Raw genomic sequence first — 25,337 nt, 5'->3', positions numbered from 1 at the left:
GTATATCTTAACATACATATGTTCAATGGTAGTAATGTCTCCATAAAGCTGGGGGAAAAGAACGTGTATGGTAGTTAGCTTTGTGAGGTGTGATAACAAGTGATTTTTATTCTTCTGGACAATTTTCTCTGTTTTCTAAATTTTATATAATCAACATGGATTGTTCTCAGGAAAAAAAAAATCCTTCTTTTTACGCATTTTTATGTCCCTTGGTTCATCAGGCAACAAGAATGTGAGCTGAGAGGATTCAAGAGGAGAGTGAGGATGGGAGGGGGACCGGAGGCGGGCAGAGGAGGAGCCAATGGTCTAACCTCGTCAAGAGGCAGTCATGGACTCCTTGTGCCGCAGCTGGTTCTCCTGCCAGAACCTCATGCTGCAAATCAGCATCCTTCTCGGTGAGCAGCAGAGCAGGTGGGGGGCTCCGGGCAGGCATGGAGGAGTCTGAGGAGTCAGGTGGGAGGGGGAGCTGAGGCTTGCACGGTATTAAAACTCTGACTCCTCCAGCTTCTTCGAGGGGTTGAGGGGGAGGGAAAGGGGGCTGGGGCTTTTCTGGGATGCCTGCAACTTCCTCAGGACAGGAAAACCTCCATCAAACCTCTACCTCAAAGGGCAGTTATTTGTCCTGCTCCATTGGGCTGCTGCCGCTGAGATCCTCCGACCAGCGTCTCATTTTCTACCTTCCTGTTTGGTGGGAGCAAATCCACAGTCTCAGGTCCTTGTCTCCATCCGCTCCCCAGCGCCCAGCCTGCTTCCTTCTTCTCCTCCCAGGCTGAGGAGGGCATGTGTGGTGAGTGAGGGGTCAGAACAGCTCCCACTGCCCATCATTAGGGACAGCTGAGCTGTGGCACCATCTGCAGAGGTGTGGATGTATGGGCCTCTGGTGTCGGGGGGAAGTGGGGTCTTCCCCTCTTACTCTGCTGGTGACCTTTCTGTGTGGTTACTGGTTGTTTCTGAGCTCTCCGTGGGGGTGGGGGTTATGCTGCAGGAGCTGCCTCGTGGGAACCAGGCTCTGGCTTGGTGACCTGGTCCCCTGCCCTTGTCCCCAGAACTTCCTTGTGGTGGAACGAGGGGCTGAATACAGCAATCAGACCCACTGGGTACAAATTCTGGTTCTGCCACATATTGGTCATAAAATTTTGGACACATTGTAAATACCCTGGCAGAGTGGCTTTATCTTTCTGGGCTTCAATTCCTCACCTGGAAAATGGATAGAATAGTGCCTCACTCAAGGTGTTCTTGGGAAAGTAAGTGAAATCGTGCACTTTCTGACTGGTGTCTGAACAGGGACACAGATTCCTCATGTATACAGCATCATACATTTCTTGCTGGTTAAAAACTTGCCGATGTACACTGTAAAAAAAGGTGATGTCTCCTTGTTTCACACTTGACAGTGTTATCGTGATCCAACAGTTAAAAACAGGAAAGTTTTCCCTCTGGGACGTGAGGTAGTTGTGGTAACACAGAGGTTGCACACGTCCCTACGCTCCCCACTGCCCTCCACCTCCTGCACTGTGGTGAACACTGCAGGAACCTTTGAAAAAGTCCATTCCCCCTTACCAATCAATAAGAGAAATATTACCACGATTGTTGATGATGAGCAGGGGATATGAGAGACGAAACAAGGAAAAAGTAGGTAAGATAAATAATCATGAAAGACAGTCATGGTCACAGGTAATCAAACAAATGCAGATGAAGAAAACTAGGTATTGTATTTTGCCTGTCACATCAGCACAGGTTTTTTTTTTAATGTGAATACTCCATTTGACAATGGGACACTACGACAGGCACTGTCACATGTTGTAGGCAGCTTTTTAAATGAGTAAAAGCTTCTTGGTAGTACATTTGCTGTGTCAGAAACATTTAAGCATTTATAATATTTACACCTGGGAGCCAGCCCGGTGGCATAGTGGCTCAGTTCGCACACTCCACTGCTGACCTGGTGGCCCAGTGGATCCTGGGTGCAGACCTACCACCACTCATCAAGCCACGCTGTGGTGGCATCCCACATAAATAGAGGAAGAATGGTACAGATGTTAGCTCTGGACCAATCTTCCTCACAAAAAATTAATTTAATTAATTAATTAATTAAATATTTCTACCTTTTCCTTGGTAACTCCACTTCTGGGACTTACCCCAAGGGAAAAACATTCATGCAGAAGAAACTTATGCACAAAGACATTCATTTTGGTCTATTTATAATAGTGAAAATATTGGAACCCAGTGAGAGGGTAAATGACAGATGGGCAAGTTACAACAGTGAGATGGTGACAATGGCAGCCCCACGTAAGCTGAGTTGGGCGGGTGACTGAGAAGATGGAAAGGATTTGATCAGAAGGAACAGGAATAAACACGTGCTGAGCATCTACCATAGACAAGATCTGCACCTGGAGTGTTCCATACACTCTCTCATTGCAGCCTCACAGCACCATGTGTTTCCTGTGGGGCTGGGAGGGATACTGAGGCAGGGAGGACAAGACAACGGAAGACCTGTTGCTCATGACCAGGCACTGTGACACATGGCAGGAATCTGGCTTTCTATGTAGCCCCAGTGAGTAGATGACACCACCCTCGTCTTAAGTTTGAGGAAAGCAAGGCTCAGAGAGGCCAATGAACTTGCCTGAGAGCTCAGCACTACTACATCTTAGCCCAGGTATCTAAGAGCTCCAGGACCACGTTCTGCCTCAGACTGCAGAGAGCTGGGGACTCGGGCTGTGCTGCCCTCCTCTCCTAACCCTCCCCACCCCCACTCCCACACCAAGACCTCCGAATTCTTAACGAAGCAGGTAGGGGAACCTATGCTATTTGACAGAAATTTCTCTTACAACTTCTGTTCCCGCCACCCCAGCCTCTAGGAAAATTATGCCTTTTATGTTTCTCAGTAGGGAAACAGCTGCTCCCTTAGTGCTTTCCCCCATCTGAATTCTCTTTCCTTTTTCTTCTCAACAAATGCTATCATTTCTGGATTAGGGTCATGGAGTCCGTGGGGTCAGTGAGCACTTTAAGGAGTCCTCTTGGGTCTTTCCTTTCTTGAGCTGTAGTTACGTCTATGCTGGCTCCTCTGGGAGAGCTTCCACTGCTCTGCCATTGTAGCATTTGTCACCACTCTCAGAGAGCTGCATACATGGCAGGGTGAGATGCACAGGAAGCTGCGTCTGCCCCCAGCTGCCCTCTCTTTGTGTGCTATTGGTTGCCACACAACCACTGAGGGCGGTAAGTCCCTCAGAGCAGAAAATTCAGCTGTTCCTGCCCCACCCAAGCTGGCATCAGCCTTACCAAATTCTAAGCAGATTGAGAGCAGCCCCTACCAGGCTGCATGGGGTCTCATAGGACAGGGGAGGGCAGGGAGGTGGGGGTGGGGGGGGCCCAGTGGCTCTAGCCACAATGTCCTTTCTATCCCTTAAACATTGAGAAAACAAAATCTCTTTCCTATAAACATAGCTTGGATTAAAGCAGATTCAGGCAGCACTGGGTTCATGAATAACTCATTTTTATTAAGAGTTGAAGTTGACTGAGCTAGTGAACTTTTGTCCTTTATTTAAAAGAAGAATTTTTAAAACCATTCAAAGGATATAGCATCATGTCATCATATTTAATTTTAGTTCCTTAAAATTTTGCAAGGGAAAAATTTTATGGAAGTATATTTACATGCATCCTCAAGGAGGGCACGGGATGTGTTGGTATTTGAGAGATGGATCGGCTGTCATCGCACTGCCCTTGCCCACTTTCTCAGTCGTTATTGGAATTGGTCCTTCCTGTATGTTTTATCTGTCCCAGCAGTGCACTAGGAAGAGAACTGGAAATCAGGAACCTGGATCTCATAAGGACTGTGGCACCAACTACTCTCTAGTGATTTCTCTCAGTGTTCTTGTAAATTGCAACTCCATCCCCCTGTTCATAGTAAAGAATCTTTTCTGTAGCCCGTGAGAAATCACTTAATAAATTTTGAAATATAAGAGGGAAAGAGAGAGAAAGACAGAGAGAGAAAACAGGAGTCAGGCAGTTGGAGACCACTCAGATACACAGATCTAGCTTTGCTGCTGTGTGAGCTCTGGCAGCACTCTTCATTAAATCGTTGGTCTTTGGAAATTCCCTCATTCCTGCCTTTTCCTAAACCCTGGACCCTTGCCTTCTATTTAGTGATTTAGGTCTATTGATGCAAATAATCCCTAATCAATCTTAAGTCAAAATTAGGGTGAGTTTATTATGAGCCACGTTTGAGGACTATAACTCAGGATCTACCTTCTCCAAGGAAGGAAGGGCACCAAAGAAGTGTACAGAGTGGATATATATCATCTTGGGACAAAGAGCATACATCACATATGACAGGAATAGCCCTTCTCCTACTGTCACGAGATGCTTAGCTGGCACAGCAGGTTGGTGGTCAGCAGGTCAGTGGTCACAAGGCGAACACAGCAGGACAAAAATGAATCCTTATTTTCCAGGAAAAGATGCTTATTTTTAAAGAAATGCTGATATGAGGGGAAATTACATACCTTTATTTGAGGGTATCGTGCCTGTCTTGGAACATAGTAAATGCTTAAAGCAGATGTACAATGCCTGCTCAACAGGACACATCAGGCCCTTTGGAAAAACAAGGTCAGGCTGAATTAGTTTTAAAGTAAATGGCTTCCTCATATACTATCGCTTTTCATTTATTCATCACTTTCCCCCTTTTATCTATAATCTTTCAATAGAAAGCATTTATGATCAAAATATGGTCCATCAGTGCCAAGGTGGTTGCTGCCTGCCCTGGGTTCATCACATCCCTCGGTGCTGGGCTTTGAACACATTTCTTTGCCCAGTTATCCACATTAGGGGGAAATAGTTGGACAAGCATAGCGGTATTTATTAACAGAGGAAGCATTTCTTGGTTGCATAATTTTTCAGTTAATTTAGATTGTCACACAAATATTGTGCATATACTTCACGTGACTCTTCATGTTCACGTTGTTTACGATTATAGAATGGGTACAAGAACAATGTTGATAATTCAATATCTGAAAAGATTAGTTTTAAAATGAGTTATTTGGCATAGTCTTTATCAAAAAAGGAAGTTTGTCCAGGCTTGTAAGATCGATTGACCATCGCAAGTCACTGAGCAATCATTACTCTAGGCAGCATGCCACTCTACAACACTGAGTAAAGAAAACAGTAACTAGTTTGAATATTATGACTACTACAAGAATTCCAAGGAGGAATACAAATAGGAATTGTAATCTGGGTCAAAAAAGGGAACCAATACCTGAAGGGGGCCAACCAAACAAATCAAGACTAGGTAGAATTACATCAGGCATTCACCTATTTTTTTTCCTGTGCTTTAGCAGAGATGACACATTGGAAGGTTTATCAGGTGTAAAAACACAGCATTCAGTGTAAATGATGGTAACGTATCACCTTGGGATGCAGTTAGGACATCTAAGGCCATTCTATTTTGAAGGACGGTTTTTCTCATTAAAGACATTGTAGTGTTTAGTAAGGCTATTTCTACTTGACTATCATTAAGGTCTTGTCGAGTTAATTTAGTCAGGCCTTCTATATGTGATACAACATCTTCTTTCCCCAAGGAAAGAATACATATAGCTACTAGGTGGCCATATCAGTGGGACACTGAATGACCCTATCTGGCCTTAAACAGAAGATTGGCAACAGATGTTAGCTCAGGGTGAATCCTTCCCTGTATCCAAGGGAAGCTCAGGGTGCAGTGTTTTAGCCATACAGATAGTAGCCAAGGCCAGAGGTTTGTTTCATATAACCACTGGGTTCCATTAGGAGCCACCCAATAAATGCCTGGCCTTCAAGACCAGTCTGTTCCAAATCAATCACTTTCTTTAAATATGATAGTATTCTGAAACCTGAAATAGAACAATCATGAAATAGGTGTATGGTTTAAGCATTACAGAGGTTTAAATGAGGAGATATAATGTTGGCAATACAGGTCTGCAGTCTTGGGAAAGCTGTCTACAACAGATGCCATCTTCTTCTCATCCTGGTTTGGAGATGTTTGCATTGGTCAGTTAAAGCTGGGAATCAGAAATAGGAACTGATACCCACTCAGGTAAAACAGACTTTTTTTTAACGAAAAGTATGAATCCATGAGTCTATGCCTTTTGATTCCTCAGCACATGAATTGATTACAAGTACCTGGTATAGTCCTTTCCAACAGGGTTGCCAAGAGTCTATTCTCTGGTGTCTTTTCCAATGAACAAAATCTCCAGGTTGAAGTCCATGGTCCTTAAGGCCTTAATCTCCCAGGAGCTCACTGGGAAAAGAATCAGCTACCAACCTCTCACTTCCATTAACTGTCTCAATGAGGCCTTGAGAGTAATGTAAGATATCTCCTTTAAGAAAACTTGGTTCATACTTTCCTTCATCTAATTGCATATGCTGTCCAGTTATTATCTCCAAAGGGGACAACCGAAGTTTACCAAAGGGTGTAGATCTAAGGTTAAGGAGCACTTAGACGAAGATCTTTTGGCCATGAGAGATTAAATGCTTCTGAAAGCTTTTCCAATTGAGTTTTGATTGTGCCATTACTTCTAGGGTTGTATTATTGGCCAAATGTCACCAATAGATTTAATTTCTTGCCCGGTGAAATGAGTTCCCTGGTCACTGTGGAACTCAGAAGGAGCTCCTCTAACAGGAATTATCCTTTCCAATAATAATTTACCTACAGCCATCACTCTTCTGCAAGAAAAGGCCTCAACCCAGTGTGAGAACATCCAGATCATTACAAGATATAGTTATCATTGAGATCAGGGAATTTGAACAAAGCCCAATTGCCATACCTCAAAGGGTCCCTGAGGAAGGGAAAGTGGCCTTGTGACCCATGAAATAGTTTCCCTGGATAATATTTTGGGCGTATAGCACAACGAGTATAGGCTTTATGAACCACTGTGGGGGAAAGTTTCCAAGAATTGTTTTCCCCATGGAATCATCTTTTCAGGTGCCCAGTGAGTTAATTGGTTGTATGCTGGAGCAGTGGCAATTGTGCTCCAGTAGGCACTATGGTTTCTGGCTGTTTTTTTATTGAACCCAAACCACATCTGTGCAGTGGTGTCAAAAATTCCCTGTTTTTATTGCCACATTTGCTTCTGTTCTTCTGTGGCAATTTGTTGAACCTGGGGAAGGAAATCTTTTACTGGCTTAGTACAGTGAATAGGAAGTAGTGGGCATTCTCAAGGCTGGACAGCATGTCCAGCTGGATAATGTCCTTGCTTATCATTTATTTAACACCTAGCTGTAAACCCAATTAGATAATCGAATGCTGCCATGGTCATTTTCCTCCTGTGGTGCTAGAAGCAATGTAGCGGGGTTAAGAGAGTAAATTGAATAATATTTACCTGCACAATGTGACCTAAGAAGGCTTATCAGCATTTACTTGACAATGCTTCCCATGCAACTTAGCATACTGAACAAGTCTAATTAGCTTAGTATCTTCCTTTTTAAAGGAAGAGAGAACACATTTCTTTGAGATGGCCCAGGGGCCCTCTGAAAATCAGCGGAGAAATTTTTAAGTCAAAAGAAAGACTTTATTAGGATATGATTTGGGGGGGCGCTTGTGCAAAATATCAAAAAGTTACAACACTTGGTCAAACAACATCAATTGTTTGCTGAACTGTGTTGCTGTGAAACAATGGTCGCTGTGAAACAATGCCTTAGTTATCCATTTAACCAAAGTAAGACGAACTCAAAAGTAAAGAAAACCTTTCATAATCTCTGAACCAAGAGCAGACTAAAATTTCAGCAAAAGTATCCTTTTAAGAAAGAGAAAACCGAATTCTAATTGTTGTACTAGCTTACTTTTGACATTAAACCTTACTCATTCAATTAAATTCATATTAATCTTGGCCAACTTGACAATGCACAAAATTCTTCCCTCAGAGTTCCTCATCCACAAATCCTCCATAACTTTCTTTTCACATTCAGAATTTATCCCATGCCTTCTTTCCTTCCTAGTACTTTAGGACAAATTTATCTTTCTTGACAAAACAAATGAAAATACTTCCATGCTTTATACCTCTTTACTGAAAACATACATCTTACTTTCCTGGAACACAAAGATGTTTCCCTTATTAAATTTTAGTAGCCTTAATCACATATATTAATTAGAATTTTTAACCCTCAAAGACCATAATTTTTAGTGAAAGCTAAGTAAGCAATTATAAAGTGTATTTTACATGAGCATTCTGTGGCTTGGAAAACTTACAAATACTTTTATGATTTCTAGAAACATGCTACTTCATAGCATAATTTTTAAATAAAATTAAAACATGTTTACTAATAGACCCAAGCATCTTTTGCTTTCTCTCTACTAAGACAAAATTACTTAAACTATATTTAATAATTAATGTCTAATATTTTATCTCATTTGGGAATGATCTAGATACTCAATAAATTTTATCATTTAACTCAATTAGGAAAGCACTAAGCTTTCAAGTTTCCAAAAAGTTTTGAAATTGTTTTAAGTACATACACCATAATAAAGTATTATTGTTAAAAAGTCCACCCAAGATTTTTATCTTTTTCACATCTATTTAGTTTACTTGTTTCCGTATTGAGAACTCTGAAAATGTGTTTATTTTAATCAAACCAGCAAACTTAAATTAGCTTTCATTTACCGAAGGTGATTTTACATCACGTTAGCTTGAAAGACATTTGTGTTAATTTCCATTACATTTATTAAAAAACACTTACATTAAGCCAATTAAATAGAGCTCTTTGGAGATTATACCATCCAGAGGTAAAACATCACACATACATAACACACATATGGATACACACACACAACAGCTCCACAGCTACTCTTTTAAGATTACTGCCATGAATCAGGTACAGTAATGTAAGGCTCACTAGTTATGAAAGAATAATTGAGTCCAAATTTAGTTTTAAGCTTTTTCCACTAATATTTGTGGAGAAGACACTCAAGATTCTAGATTTGGGGAGAAAGTGCTCTTATGGTCGTTTTTCTTGCCTTTTTTACTTTTCTTTCTTCACTCTTACGAATTGGTGATGGACTAGCTAACAGTTGCTGGAGAGATGATATGCCTTTTGACATAAGGGAAATGAGTAGAACCTGGACTGCCTCTAGAGCTGCATTCCTAGTCTTGCAAGGACTTGTTTTTTAAGGACAGTTGCTCTTAATTCCTCAGAAATTGGGTTGTAACCTAGATGACACTATAGGTGGACCTAGCTGTCCAACTACATCAGCCCTAATTTGCTTTCTTCCGTGTGGGTGTTTAGTTTGATTTTAACTTAGGGAAGAAGAGCTAGAAAGAATATTCCTATCACGCTTTGAATATCAGCTTCCAGTTTGGCTGAATTTCTGATCATAAGTTGCTAAATCTTTTCAAGTGTCTTGTCAGGTTTCAGCCAGGACAACCAGTAACTACCTGGTGGTATTGAACCATTCCAGTGATCTTTAACATAGCAGTTTCCCAGAAAGTGTCTCAGAGTCTCATTAACTCAGGGAGTAGCTACAGGGGTGTCTGTAAAGCCATGGCCTGATATATTTTCCTTTAGCTACCTTTTGTAACTTAATTTTTATTAGCTTTTTGCAACAAAACTTTCAATGAGGTTATTTTGGAGTTTAAAGTCTTTGCTTTTAAGTGTACTTCTTAAGTGATCTTGGATAATCAGAACATTCCTTCTGATGGCCACTGTAATTCCCCGGAGGCTGGCAGCTGTTTGGGGGGACCCTCAGCATCCAATGGAATGCAACCCGCATTTCTGTCCGACCATCTCTGACCAAAAAATGGAGTGAAACCGCATTTTTGTCTGACTGTATTTTGGGACCCCAACCAGACGATTATTAAGCCAAGCCCTCAGGATACAAAACAAATTTCGTAAGATTTTGCTCTTCTTCATAAATATTTACAGCTTCTGGAGGTTTAATCTTCAGCAATTGTGCTGGATGGTGGCAAGCTCGGCTGTTTAAAAATTTCTCTATTACCTGCCTCTTAAAAAGGAGCCCCACAGTAGCCACTGTAACTTTAAATTATCCCAGGATATCTTGCCAGCCATTTCCTGCAATCCCCATTTTGTTAAGCACTTGCAAGTTTCAGCATGAAGCCAGTTGCAGTTCCAAGAGGAGGCGGCCCATTCAGGAATTGGTTGGCTTTTAGAAACTCAATTTAACATTTTTCCTTTAGTTTAATTTTACTATAACTAAGGACAGTGTAGTGGGTCAGAAATGTGAGTGTAACTTCCTAAAGAAGGGTCATAAACACTCTCTACGTGACTCAAGATCTCCCACTATTGGCCTGCAGTGGGGGCTTTGATCACTGGAAGACCACTGGAGGAGGCTTTAATTACTTAATGTGAATGATAGTGGGTCATGCATCATGAGGATTGATCCTCTGACAATTCCGAGAGGTTCTGAGTCACCTGAAAATGCCTTTCAGCTGGAAGGAGCTGGTGTCCTGTTCTTTGGAACTGAACATGTTCAGACTCTCATTTCTCTATCAAGCAGTTTGTTCAGATTTTATAAACACAATTCTGTCCAACTTAAAGCCAAATTAAAAAGGTCAGTCTGCCCCATTCACTCCACATTACCCCCTAGCCTCGCCTGATCTAGGAAATTCCCATTAGGTTTCTCCTTCCTAGCAATAGCCCCTAGCTGCCTCTTACCTAGGGTGTGTACCAGTACCCCCTAAGACACCTAGTCTTAAGGCTTGTATAAACTCTGGACCATTGACTTAAAATCAGAAGGTCACAGTTCAGAAGATCTCACCAGGGTCACCTGAAGAATGCAGTGATCCAGGGGGCTCCGCGGGCCCCTATTGGTACTGAATGCCAGTTCAGTGGAGGTTCCAGGTGGTCTCCAGTGCATTTCTCTGAAATCCTGCTGTGACTACAAGAAGAAATGTCGATGCAAGAATCCATAATCAATCTATAAATCAAAATTGAGGTCAGTTTATTATGAGCCAGTTTTGAGGACTATAGCCAGGACTTCCTTCTCCAAGGAAGGAAGAACACCAAAGAAATGGAGTGTACAGAGTGGTTATGTACCATCTTGGAACAAAGAGCATACATCACATATGGCAGGAATATCTCTCTTCCTACAGTCACAAGATGCTTAGCAGGGACAACAAGTTGGTGGTCACCAGGTGAATGCAGCAGGTCAGAAATGAATCCTTAGTTCCCTGGAAGTGATGCTTATCCTTAAAGAAATGCCATATGGGGGGAAATTACATCCCTATCTTTAAGGGCATCATTCTTGCCTGTGGGACATTGTAAATGTTTAAAGCAGATGTACAATGAATGCTCAACAGGCCATGTCAAGCTCTTTTGGAAACAGAAGTTCAGGCCAAATTAGTTGTAAACCAAATGGCTTCCTCTTATACTCCAATACAGACTATTGCTTTTCACTTATTCATCAGGTCCTTGTTTAAAACACCAAACATTGCTTTGGGGAAACAAACCGTCTCCTACTTTGAAATGTTTTTTCTGAAACAGATGAAACCCCTGATTTATTGCCACGAGCACACAAGCATGATTGAGTGGCTCCAATCTTTCAAAAACCCTCCCACAAAAGCCTAAATGCACAAAAGAAGAAATGAGACAGCGGGAAAAAAGAACACATATACAAAGGAAGTTAAGGAAAAACCATTTTGCTTAACTCTATACAAATATATGGAAAACTGAGATGAAATGGATAATTTTCTAGGAAAATATAATTTATCAATAGTGACTCCAGAAGAGAAAGACAATCTAAACAGATAAATTACCTGCTATGGAAAAACACACTCCTCTGTTTCTCCTTTACTCTCACACGACTACCACGCTACTTCTGACGCTAGATGTGTGTGTTCCTCTCCCCTCACAGAGCAATTTTGTGATTTCTCAGACACAAGCTGGGTGTCCTACAATTTTACTCAGTTCTAACACTGTCTTCCTGCAGTTTGTGTCAGATCCCACAGGTTTAGGGCTCAGCCCCACAAGACTATCATCCCCCGACTTCAGATGCCAGTCACGAGTCCAGGTTGTTAGCGTCTGGCTTCTGACTGATGGGCTAAACATCAGAGGCTCCCATGACCTTCCAGTCAGGTTTGAGGAATTTGCTAGAGCAGCTCACAGAACAATGGGAAAACAGTTTACTTACTAGATTCTTGGTTTATTATAAAAAGGTATAACTCATGAAAAACCAGATGGAAGAGATGCACAGGGCAAGGTATGTGGAAGGGATGTGGAGCTGCCATGCCCTCTCCAGGTGGGCCACACTCCAGCACCTCCTTGTGCTCACCAACCCAGGAGCTCTCCTACCACCACCCTTTTTGGTTTTTATGGAGACTTCGTTACATAGGCATGATTGGTAGACGTTACCAGGGAATGGGGAGGAGGAAGGGAGAGTAACTATTTGGTGGATACGGGGTGTTCTTCTGGGGTGATATAAATGTTTTGAAACTGGAGAGAGGTGGCAGTGGCACAATATTGTGAATACATGAAATGCCACTAAAAAATATACACTTTATAGTGTTAATTGTATGTATGAGGATTTCACTTCAGTGAAAAAAAAAAGACACGCACCTAAGAGTAGCTGGTATAATTCTTACAATACCACAAAAAAGAACAAAAACTTAGCAAGCTTCCAAAGGAAAAATACTTTGAAAGGAAAAATAATCAAACTTCTTGTCTACAATAATGGAAGCTTGATGACAGTGAAAGGACATCTATGTGCTGCTTAAAGGAAAGGACAGAATTGACAAATCCTTGCAAATCAGCTAGATGTCACTTACTAGACAACTAGATGTCACCAGATGTCAGGGTAAAAGAAAATATTAGCACTGAGGTAAGGATTCAGAGAATATATCACCAAAGAGTCCATTTAAGGGAAATCCTCAAAAAGGTTCTCTATCAAGTATCAAATTCATCATAACAGAGATCTCCAGAGTGGGAAAAGATATGGTCAAAAATGATAGCAAAGAATCACACAACAATTTTAATTAAATACAATGGATGATGGTAATGTGACTGGGAATTTGTGATTTAAGTGAAAAGTAACGATTCCTGGAACAAAGAAGCCACATTTTTGGAGAAAATCTAATAATGTCTGGAAATAGAACACTTGACTGTTTCGGTAAAGCCTCTAGGTGGGACGGCTGCTGCAGGGAGAGGGGTGAGAATGTTACAAGACTGTGAGGTGGCAGAGAACACCGGGGCTACTGAGTGTTCCGCATTCTCATCCTACTTGGGGTGGTGAGCAGTGGGACATGGAGGGAGGAAGGGCATAATTCGAATATTTAATATAAGAGCAGAGAAATGTGTGTATTACGGGGGTAAACACCAGTGGAATGGAGAAGCACCAAAGAATTTTGGAAGTACTCAGGAGGAAAAGAAAAGAACAGAGGGCAGCCTGGCCTCACCTCTCAGCAGGGCTGTCACAGTGCCCTCCCCTCACTTCCTGGAACTCCTTCTTTGGCTTTTGCGACACTGTGTTCACTGGCTTTTCCCACTGGATGCTCCTTGTCCCTCTCTCTTAGTGGTGGTTGGTGCTACACCATCTTTGCTTCCCTAGCTATAATGCCCCCTAGATGATTTTAGCTAATCCCATGGCTTTAGTAGTGTGGCTGGGTTGAGGGCCACGTCTCCAGCCCTGACCTTCCCCTGAGCTTCAGACCCAGACTCTACAGCCTATTTAACATCTTGGAAGCCAAGATTAACATGTATAAAACCAAATTCTTGTTTTATGCCTCCCCTCACCCTAAACCTGTTCCTCCCTATGCTTTAATAATAATTACAGGTGGCCGGGCCCGTGACCTAGTGGTTAAGTTTGTTCACTCTGCTTTGGCAGCCAGGGTTCAGTTTCCATGCCTGGACCTACACCACTCATTGCCGGACATGCTGTGGTGGTGACTCTCATACAAAATAGAAGGCTGGCATAGATGTTAGCTCAGGGTGAATCTTCCTAAAGGAAAAAGAGGAAGATTGGCAATAGTTCTTATCTCAGAGCCAATCTTCCTCAGCAAAAAGAAAAGAAAGAGCGGAAGAAAGGGATAGAAAGGAAGAAGGAAAGACAAGAAGGAAAGGGAAGGAAGGAAGCAAGGAAAGAAGGAAGGAGGGAAGAAAGAGAAAGAAAGAAACAAACAAACAAAGAGAAAGAAAGAAAAATATTTACCATTCAATAAATGTCACACCTTCTACCCATTTACTTAAGCCGTAAACCAGGAAGTCATCCTTGATTCTTCTTTTCCTTCCCTCTGACATCCAGTCCATCAGCAGTCCATGTCAGCTCTACCTCCCAATCTTTCCTGAGTCTCTCCTCTTCTCCCCATCCTGTGCCACCATCCTTCTCTTACTTAACCTATTACAAGAACCCCCTCGCTGGAATCCCTTTTCCTACTCTTTCCCTCCTATCAACCATTCTCCAGACCGTATCTACTCTAAAGTGGTCATTAAGAATGTAAATCACATGATATCACTTTGCTAAGAACCATCTAGCAGCTTCCTGTTGCACTCAGACTGTGTCCAATCTCCCTACCGTCCCTGCGAAGCCTTCCCTGCTCCCAGTCTCCTGTCTTCAGATCTCTGCTTCGCTCCTTCCGCCCCAGCCATGGCGCTCCTTCTGTCCGACATGCGGGCCAAGATCATTTCTGCGCTGGAAACTTGGCACACACTCTTTCCTCTGCCTGGAATAATTCGTTCTGTCCTGTCATCATTCAGGACTCACCTTAACTGGCATCCAGTCATAGCGGACTTTCTTGATGAACGACCCACACCCCCAGATCGCCACCAAACCGCCACTATTCTGTCACATTATCCTAAGTGTCAGTCAGGGTTCTTGGTCACAAGCAAGAGAAAGCAGCTGACTAACCGAATATGTATATGTCAGAGCTTAGCAGGTGACCCACAGAGCTTTGAGGGGTCCAGATGGCCAGGCTTTGAGACCACTCATCCAGGAGCCACACCCTGAGTCACACCACCAGAGCTGGTCCAGCAGAAGCTGGTCTGTTAATCCTGGCCAAGACATCACAGCTCAAACCCCTATTCCACTGACTCTGGACACTTTCTCTGCCCCAGAACTGCTGCCACCATTGCCTCAGGCAATTGTATGTGGCTGCTGCCATGACTGCCATTGTCAACAGCACAGATCCTGTGGGCCTCCTCCCTTCATGTCACTAGCTTGTGTTTGAAAGTCTGTGGTAGGTGCATCTGATTGGAAGAGCCCAGGTCATGTGCTATCTCAGCTGCAAAGGAGGCTGGGAAAGTATCTGGCATTCATAGCGGGAGGTGGGCTCTGCCTCATAAGGCAGAAATTCCACAGATATGTGAAGGAAGTTCAGATGCCAGGCAACAGATATGAAATCTATGCCACATCCTTTTTATTTTCTTCACAGCACTTATAACTGTCTGAAGTTATTTGTTTTCCCTGCTTTTTCCAGCAGTGTCCCTCACTAGAATGGACGCTCCATGAGAGCAGGGACCTGGTCTGCTTGTCCACCACTGTGTCCCTAGCAACCTCACCTGTGCCAAGCTCATTAAGCATTTACTGAATGAAGGCTGGCTGAGGGCCCAGAGGGAGAAAAATTTGTATCAAATAAGTAGAATTTCAAGGAAGGGAGAACAATGACATGTCAAATGCCATAAGATGGTCCTGAAAGACTAGGACTGACCAGTGACAGTTGACTTTGCTAATTTTAGGGAGTTGTTAGTGACCCAATCAAGAGCAATTTCAGAGGAGTGATGGGCCAGCAGCCACAGTGCAGCGGGTTGAGGGGAAAATGGTGGCAACAGACAAAGCTGGAATGATTTTCTTCTGGTGTGTACAAACTAATGGGGAAACTGGATTATTGTTTAGCAGCGTTAATATTTTCAGTTTCTTGTTTCTACAATGAGACCAAAGACCATGTTAGGTGCAAGCTGCAGGAAAAGGAAAGAACGTGAGTGTGGGAGGGTGACAGACACGTGCTTGAATCCAAACTGCCATGTTCTAGGCAGGACCAAGGCCTGGGCAAGTTGTCTCAGCTTTGTTCCCCTGTCTGTAGAAAGAGAGAGTTCTCTTTGTATGAATATAAAGTTAATGAGATGTGAAAGCAGAGAGGAGATGCAGCATGGTGTTTGCCCTGCTTCTTCCTTTCCTCAGTCTCAGCTGTTCTCTCACCAGGTTCCCAGGCTGTCAAAGACCCCAGCTCGTCCTGCACGTTGCAAAGGACCCTGGGGGTGTTACCGAACATGAAGTCAGTTCGCTCACCCGTTGCACAGCAAGCCAATCTCTGACACCAGGAGTGGTGGAAGAAAGTAGGAATTTTATTTTTGCACAGCGCTGAGCAAGGAGAGAGGGCAGCTAACACTGAAATCCCAAACTCCCTGGAAAGCTAAAAGGAAGGGGTTTTATTTGGGGCTTTAGGAAGGGGAGGGGGAGCATATGGCCTTGCTGGTCGGAGCTTTCCCACCAGCCTGTCTTTGGCCTTGAGACACTTGGAGAGAGGAGGGAGCTCATGACCTTGCTGGTCAGCAGCTTTCCCACCAGCCCATATCTCTTTGCAGGAGGAGATACTCCAGGTGCTTGTCCTTGACGGTGTCTGTCTCCATGGAGGATAGTGGATTCTGGAGCCAGGAAGCCAAAGAGTAAGCAGGGAATGAGTGTTTTGATTTTAACCCCATATATGCTGGGTTTAATGTGGGGAAACTGATATCAGGGTCGATATCGGGGGGTCTGTGCAGCTGCAACTGAACTCCTCCTCGTCCCCTGACGTCCGAGAGATCGAGTGGATTCGGGATTCTGGTGATGAGAGAGATTTGATTCTGGTGTCCTGGAAACCTAATCCTGAATGGTATGGCCTTGAAGAAAAATACAAGCACATATTCAGCCTAACAGAGCTGGGTTTCTTGATCATCAGAAATCTCAGTATGGAAATGAGTGGACTGTACACAGCGAAAATCAGGTTCCGGTCAGGAAAATCCCAGGAGGAAGCCTTCAGACTCTGTTTATATGGTAAGGTTTGTAGGGACCACGCCACAAACAGGCGTTCTGACAACCATTTTATCTAAAAGTTAGCCTAGAACTGGGTAAAAAAAAAAGAAACCATTGTTTAGGAGTTTTTGCATTTCTTCTGATGCTCTAAAAATAAAACTAAATATTAAAGATTACATCCCAGGAAAAACTAGTTAAAATTTCTTAAAAAGTATAAAATGTACACGAAATGGGGGAGAGAGAAGGAGCCACTGAAAAGGATAAAAAACCTTTCCCCAATCATAAAAATACTGCAAAATTGATTATTAGATATATGCAATTATATCAAAAATGTCCTGAATTGATTGGTTGAAAACCTGATTTAAAAATTCTTAAATGACCCAAAACAGTTGGCAACACCAAAACAACAAAACAGAACACCAAAAAGATGAAATAAAAACACCAAGAAGGAGACTGATGTTAGGACGAGTCATTAGATAAATTGCTTTGAGACCAATTGACCTGAAGTCCAGCTGGAGAGATCTCAGGACAAAGCTCTGTCCTGCTCTGTCCAAGTTAAAGATGCAGAAGGAGACCCAGCCACTGTGCCCTGGAGCTCCCAGGCCAACGAGGAGCCCAACACCCTGCCCCAGGAAGCAGAGAATCTGGGCAGATGCACAGTGGAGAAAGCAGCAAAAAGAGAGGAGGGGGAGCAGAGCCTGGGGGCATCCAACCTGCCAGAGCTCTTGCCCATTGCTCCTCTCTGCCTCCACCCTCCGTCTCCTCTGCTTGGATGATCCCAGCAGCCTCCTAACGGGCCTCCCTGCCTCTCTTCTCTTCCTCCTTCCAGATCACCCTCCAACCAGCTGATATTTGGATCTTTTTAAAAATGCAGTACTCAGCCTGTTATTCCCCTGCTTAAAACCAAATAATACTTCTTGTCCCCACCCCCACAGGATAATGGCCCTCAGGAAAAGTCCAACCCCACACAGGATCTGGTCCTTGCCTGCCTCTCCAGCCTCATTTCCCAACACTTTCCCTCATGGGCCATGCTCCAAATGAGCTACCCTTCACTCACCCACCTGGCCCTTTCTCTTCTCCTGGACATATGCTGGTGGCTCTCCAGGGGACATCCATCTCCCACACTTCCCCTGCACAACTGGCAAATCCTCACCTCGTGGGAGCAGGGGAAGGGTGAGGGACTCCAACATGGGGGATGGGAACGCTTGTAAGAAGAGACTGGGGTGACTGGCTTGGCTGTCCAAACTGGGGTTTTCCATTGGTGAAGGGTGGAGAATACACCCGCTGCCCCCCTGGCCTCCAGCTCTTGATTCCTGATCTTGTCTCTGTCCTCCTTGGCTGATAAATTCCTTGCATAGCTTTCTCAGTGACATCATACCAGTACAGTCTCATCCTCTCTCTTTTGGCAGCAAGAAACGGAAACCTACTCAAATTAGGTCAATAAAGAGGGTTTTCATTGTAAACATACATAGATCTCTAGGAGGAAGATGAATACAGGAGCTCCTCTAGCCCTCATGCTCAGGGATGGGAAAGCTGACGGGCGCTCTCTTCTGTCTGTCAGGGACCATATGGTCCCTCATCTTTGCTCTCAGTGTCTCTCTTTCTCTTTCTCTCTCCTGTCAGCTTTATTCTCCTGGGCTTGTCCACACGGAAGGGAACATGGCCTTCTGCAGCTATGGGTCCCACTGGATCAGAGAGCAAAGGGACTTTCCTGGTGCAGTCCACATGGAAAATTCCAGGGAAGGACCCTTGTTGGCTGGGGTTGGGTCACAAGACCGCCCCTAGATGGCTTACTAGCCAGAGGAATAGGCAAGGCCTGGGACTTGTGCCCTCCCCTGTAATGAGGGTTAGGGTGCTGTGATTGAGATCATATCAAAAATACAAGGTTGGAGCAGAAGAGAAGTTGCCAAAAGAAGAAGTCCTACTAGCTGGTTTCCTTTGGCCTTGTTTTCCATTCCCTGACATCCCATCAATGCCCAAGTTCAGTCTTCAAACAACACTCGCTCTCTCCCCATCGCCTGTAGGACTAAGTACTCATCACAGCGTGAGAGGACCTCCACTGACTGATGCCATCATTCCAGCCTTGTTTCCAGCCAAACATATTGCTCCTCAAACACAGCCTCTCTCTCCCTCATGGCTTTCAGAACTGCCACAGCCTAAGAAAACGATTTTCTGATCTATATTAAATGAATACTTCCGTTGTGAAGTCCCAAAGTTCTTTCTCTTAGTTCTTTTGCAGATCGTGTTTCTGTCTGCCTTGCACTACAATTGTTTGCGTGTGGTCTACTCTCCACTTGAGAGCAGGGTCCATGCCCTGCTCCCCTTGGCATCTGCCCAGTGTTTTCTACAGCTCCCAGCAGGGATTCAGGAAGTACTGTATTCCTTTAACCAGATAGAGTTAAGCAATATGTAAAGGATACCTACAGAAACACACCTACTTTTTCTAGGATTTTTGATTGTTCAAGCCTGATTACTATTCCTTCACCTCTTCAAAAGAGCAGAATAAAGGTTCATGTAAACCAATTATTGAGTGAATACTCTAAATGCCTGAGAGCATGAGCTTTCTAAACACCCATCTGTGCTTCATAACACTTTATAATAGACAGTCCATTTGGTTTTGTATTTAAATTGTTATCTGTTCATTAAATCAGATCTTTGAAAAAGCTAATTAAAATATTGTTTTCCCCAGACACATGTTCAAACAGTCTTGAGGAGGGCCCACACATTTGTATTTTTAATAACTGCCCCAGATCAGGGGCTGGCAAACTGTATGCCATTGGTCAAATCCAGCCCAGTGACTGTTTTGTATATAAAGTTTCATTGGAACACAGCCACATCCATTCATTAACATCTTGTGTTTGGCTCCTTTTGTGTTATAACGTCAAAGTTGTGTAGTTGTGACAGAGCCCATATGGCTGGTGAAACCTAAAATATTTGCTATCTGACCCTTTAGAGAAAAGGTTGCCTCCCCTGCCTAGATGAATCTACTGACAGCTGATCCAGGTAACTTCAGAGGGTTAACATGAGGATTAAATGAGTCCATGTAAACCCTTGGAGCCGTGACTGGAAATATATACCTGCTCAATAAGTGCTTACTGTGGTTTTCTTTTCATCTGCTAATGAAGTAAATTACATTAATAAATTTCCTGATTACACTAACTTTGCATTCCTATAATAAACCCAACTTGATCATGATGTATTGTGTGACTGTATTTGCTAATATTTAATTTAGCAATTTTAAGTTCTCTGTTTATCACTGACATTAACCCATGGATTTGCAAGTGTGTTTTGTCTTGTTTTGGTGTTGGTATTCTCCTTGTCTGATATGAGCATTCAAGTTCAACTATCCTTTCAGAATGACCTGAGAAACGTTTTGCGTTTTTCTAAGCTCTGAAACAGTGTCTGTAACACAGGAATTCCATTTGCCTTGGGCATTGGGTAGCACTCAACCCTGAAACCATATGCGCTTCATGCCCTTTGTAAGGACAGATCGTTGTCCATCTTTCTACTTTCTTCTAAGGCTGTGGGTGTATTCAGGATTGCTGCTGTCTCTTAACAGAATTTTGATCATTTATGCTTTCCTGGAAAAGCATTACATTTACATTTTCAAATTAATTGGCATGTAGTTGTACATAGTTTTTCCTTATAATTTTTTTTAATATGTTATCTGTAATTATCCCCCAATGCTCATTCCTAGTGGTATTTATTATAGCTTTGATTTTTTAGTTAGATATCATTATTTTCTCTTTTTTGAACAATCAACTTTTAATTTTACTGATGAAATTTCTTTTTTTATTGTTATCTATGCATATAATTTAAGAATATGTTTGACTGCAATGAGCATAAAACTTGATTTTCAAGGGTTTAAGCAAATTCGTTTTTCTCATGTAACAAGAAGTCAAGAGATAGCATTTGCTGTTGTTGGGCCATTTGCTCGGCACTGTCATGGGGACCCAGGCTCGCTCTGTCTTCCTGCTCTGCCATCCTCGGCACATAGACTTTTGTCCTCGTGCTTGTTGCCTCGTGGTCCCAAGGTGGCTGTTGCTCCAGACGTCACTCCACAATAAAGGCAGCAAGGAGAGAAGGACAAGGGGAAGGTCCTTCTCGGTCTGGGGCTCTGTCTTTTCAGGAGTGAAGACCTTTCCTCCCCCAGCAGATCCCCCTACTTCCCTGGTCAGCACCAATGCAGCTGCAAGAAAGACCGAAACCGAGACTTTGGCTCTCTAGATTCCACAGCAGAGGAAGCAGGGACGGAGAGGGAAGTGGGGCTGCGTGTGGATGAGCCACCTCTCAGATTAGCCACGTGGCCGTTACTGGCTGCTTTTTCCTGTGTTGCATCCTTTTCTCTAGTCTACCCACCATAGTAAAATAATCCACTGGAGTAATAGTGGATTTGAAAATTTCTCCTTGAATTTCCAACAGTGTTTTGGCTTTGATTTTGTTTTGTTTTGCTTTATAGCATTCATGCATTTCCAAACCATGTTAACATATTAATCTAAAATATCTCTCTTTGGCCTGCTTAATTTTTTTTTTTAAAGATTTTATTTTTTCCTTTTTCTCCCCAAAGCCCCCCAGTACATAGTTGTATATTCTTCGTTGTGGGTCCTTCTAGTTGTGGCATGTGGGACGCTGCCTCAGTGTGGTTTGATGAGCAGTGCCATGTCCGCGCCCAGGATTGGAACCAACGAAACACTGGGCAGCCTGCAGCAGAGCGCGTGAACTTAACCACTCGGCCCCGGGGCCAGCACCCTGCTTAATGTTTTTTATCTTAAATTTTATTTGGTCTGTAATGACTCTTGCCACACCTGCAGTCATTTTCTTGACATTTTCTTCATCTACTGTTTCCCATCTCTTTCTTTTTAATCTTTCCGTGTCGTTAGGTAATGGACATAGCGTGCCACTGGCTTTACTTCGTCTGAGTCTTGGCTTTTAACAGGGGGATATAATGCATTCCAAGGTATTTCGTTTTTTTTACAGGTATGGACCTAAACTCCTGAAATCTTGTTTAATGTTTTTGGGGGGGGCTTGTTTTGTTTTCTTTCAAAGATTGGCACCTGAGCTAACATCTCTTGCCAATCTTTTTGTTTGTTGTTTCCTTCTTCTCCCCAAAGCCCCCCAGTACATAGCTGAATATTCTAGTTGTAGGTTCTGCTCGTCCTGCTAGGTGGGACGCTGCCTCAGCATGGCTTGATGACCGGTGCTAAGCCTGGGCCCAGGATATGAACCAGTAAAACCCTGGCTGCCAAAGCAGAGCCCACGAACTTAACCTCTCGGCGACAGGGCTGGCCCCTAATGTTTTTTATTTACCATTTTTTTCTTATTTTTTCTGGATTTTATTTGATTAGTAGAGTTTTCTTTGACCTAAACTTTTCTAGTAGTTTGGAAGTTATACCACCTTGGATTTTTATCCTACAGCTTACTGAAATTAAATTTTTACTTCACCATTTAAGGATAATCAGTATCCTTTTCTTTCTCTGAACAAAACTGGAACTTTAACATGTTTTTCCACTTTATTCACAACTCCTCCCATGTTGTAGTTATTATGTATAAGAATATATAAAATTATTATCATCTGTATGATTATCATGGGTACATATCATTGTGTAGTTATCATATACATCATGTCTATTTAATCATCTGGGCACGGGAGGGCCTCAGCCATCTGCCCCTGGGCTAGAGTCAGAACCCCTTGGGCCAGAGGGAGAGGGGTCCTTCCCCAGGGCTGCAGTTAGGAACCTCACACAGCTGCATCAGCTTAGTGAGAGCGGATGATGTACTTGGGGGGGGCCTCCAGTCCTGAGGGTCAGTTTCTCTTTTGTCCCCCTTGCCCCAGAGCCCAGCCCCCAGCCCCAGATTCAGATTCATTCATTGTGAGACATCAGCCTGGAATGTGGGACCCCAGGAGCCACAGAGAACCTGGCAGTGACCTGGCTGAGCAAGGGCCTCCCCAGGGAGTTGGAGCCAAGAGAAACACTGGGGCCAGCCCCTGACTCCAGGAATCTAAGCCTGAGCCTGCCCCTGGGCAAGTTGAATGGCCACCTCACCTGTGTGGTCTGCAACCCTGTGGATGAGAAGAATGCAGCTTACACCTGGAGAACATCTGTCCATCGGCAGGTGAGTGTGATCTGCTGGGAAGGGTGACAAAAATGGGCTAGCAGAGAATGGGGGAGGGATGAGACTGGGCGGGCTCAGGGAATGTGGTGGGACAGGGGAATAATTTAAGGCACCTGATGTGGTGCAACCAAAAGATCCCCTGCCTGGTGAATGGCCACACCCTCGTTATAGTCTAACTTGCAACTCCAGAAATTGGACCAACATGTGGAGACTGCTGCATCACCCAGGACATAAATCTGGGACTGGCATGTGGGCACCCCCTTTCCCAGCCTTGAGGAGCCCGGAAGGCTGAATTAGTCATCAGAATCCAAGCAGGGGAGGAGGAGGACTTGAGGATTAAGGACTGAGGATTCCTTAGACCTGGAAAGCTCATGTCGCCCAGACTCAGGCCCTCCCTGGATGGGCTGGAAAAGCTTAGCACATTCAGGCTGGCAGATGGCCATTTTTTGCTGCATGACAGATGTGCCGTTTCTGAGATGATTAGCACCTCTGAGTAAGTAAACCAAAGTTCAACCACCCACTGAGCAGTGAGAGCACCTGTGGTCACTACAGCCAGTTACACACTTCCCCCATCAGCCTAAGGTGTCACCCTGCTAGATAAAGCGACGGTCCAGGGTATGTTAGGGGGTGGAAGCCCTTACAAAGGAGCCTTGGGACCTGGTTTCATAAAATACGAAACCTCCTACTTTCCCGAGGACTACACAGCAGGAACAACAGATGGAAAAAAGGAGGATGAGTCCAGCGGCCCCCTCCCACCCACGTCCCCCTAGGCTCTGCTTGCTCACGTGGGGCTCCCGACTGAACAGTCTCCTCCATGTCGTTTCCTCACTCGCTCAGCCACCCAGCATTCAACCCTCGCACTAAGACTGAGGGCCTACCATGTGCTGGGGGGGCGTCAGTGAGCCGAAAGCTGTGCCCCGCCCTCAAGGAGCTCACAGTGCGGTGGGCCGTCACCACATACCAGCTGTGTGACCCTGGACAAGTCGCTTGATTTTTGGAGCCTTTTTGTAAGATGTGCAATAATTGTATCTACTTCATAGGGCTGTGGTGCAAACTCAAAGGGGAACCTATGGAAAGTTATCAACACAGTGTGTGGCATAGATTGTGTCAATAATTGTTATAAAATACTTCAAAGAAGAGGAGGAGTAAATTTCTAAATATAAAGCCACACAGTAAGTGCTGAAGTCACAGCAAATACAGAGGATATGGTTCAAGCACAAAAAAGAAAGAAAGAAACTGAGTAACTGCTGCAGGAGTTGGGAAAGGCATCACAGAGAAAGGAACACCTGTCTTGGGCCTTGAAGGATGAGTAGGAGTTTTCTTGTGGCAGAATGAGAAAGGTACCCCAAACAGAGAGCACAACGTGTCCTGAGGTCTGGTGACCCCAGATTCTTCCATTCTCTCTCCCTCTTGGGATGTACTTCTCTTCTAGATTCTGAGAGGTGAAAAGAGATCCAGGTTGAGGGGATGAGCAATAGCACATCCAGCTAGCAGGAGCCTCCAAGTTTCCAGTGCAGAGAAGAGACAGAAAGCCTAGCAGAAGAAACATTAAAGTGACAGTGGGAAGTTGCAGGGAGACTAGAAAGGAGGAAACCTGTCAGGGCTGCATCAAGGATGTCCACTTGGGATACAGGTCCTGAGCCAGGGTGGTCCTACCTCCTCCCCCTGCTTGCACCAGGTCTGACTGAGGCAGACCTGACACCAGCCTTTGACCCCAGGTTCTCTTCAGAGCAAATGGCTTTGGAGAGGCATCCGTCCCACGGTTCTGACGGTGGGCCTGGGCGCTGGAGTGTGGATCTGGATGAGGAAGAATATGGAGACTGGGAGAGGTAGGTGCTGGAGAGACACTGAGAGGAGCAGTGGGATGGGGGGCCTGGAGGACACCCCAGGGAGCGGGGCAGGACTGGGCAGGACAATGGGCAGACAGAGGCTCATGGACCTCTCCTGTGAATCATCCCTGGAAGGCTGGGGTAGAGCCTGCTGGGGGTGGGAGCAGAGAACATGCCCAGGAAGGAAGGTGATGTGTGGCAGGGACAGGGCAGGGGTCTGGGACCTGAGCTTACAGCCTGGGGAGCAATAGCTGCCCTCACCCAAGGGCTGATGAGGGGTCACCTCAATTCCACGCAGCCTCACTGAGTCTCTGCTGTGTGCAGGTGGGTCTGCTCTCCTGCCCGAGGGGCCCGGCTCAGCAGCTGCTCCCCAGGCCCTTCCCACAGAAGAATCTGCTGACCTGCACACTGGTGGGGCTGACAGCCACGACTCCCCCTACATGAAGATCAGACTCCTGGGACACCCTGAGGTAGGTCTGAAGGAA

At 44.3% G+C, this 25,337-nt stretch overlaps 2 long non-coding RNA genes across 2 annotated transcripts in view; one reads left to right on the top strand and one right to left on the bottom strand.

Annotated features, from left to right (window-relative positions):
• Window positions 1-303: 303 nt before the first annotated feature.
• Window positions 304-25,337, top strand: part of LOC106825759 (uncharacterized) — a 31,321-nt gene continuing 6,287 nt past the window's right edge. Inside the window, exons 1-5 of the long non-coding RNA XR_011498121.1 lie at window positions 304-395; window positions 16,483-16,930; window positions 22,743-23,023; window positions 24,742-24,852; window positions 25,177-25,322. This is a non-coding gene — a long non-coding RNA (uncharacterized lncRNA). The remainder of the gene's footprint in view (window positions 396-16,482; window positions 16,931-22,742; window positions 23,024-24,741; window positions 24,853-25,176; window positions 25,323-25,337) is intronic.
• LOC139041984 (uncharacterized) lies at window positions 16,639-24,730 on the bottom strand. The gene is made up of 3 exons (XR_011498122.1): window positions 22,954-24,730; window positions 17,971-21,098; window positions 16,639-16,776 (listed from the first exon to the last, which is right to left on the bottom strand). It is a non-coding gene; the product is annotated as an uncharacterized lncRNA (long non-coding RNA).

Source organism: Equus asinus, chromosome 25, assembly GCF_041296235.1.
Source record: "Equus asinus isolate D_3611 breed Donkey chromosome 25, EquAss-T2T_v2, whole genome shotgun sequence".
NCBI classification, from domain to species: Eukaryota; Metazoa; Chordata; class Mammalia; order Perissodactyla; family Equidae; genus Equus; species Equus asinus.
Note: the sequence above shows the minus strand (reverse complement) of the source record. Positions and strands in the feature narration are given on the sequence as shown.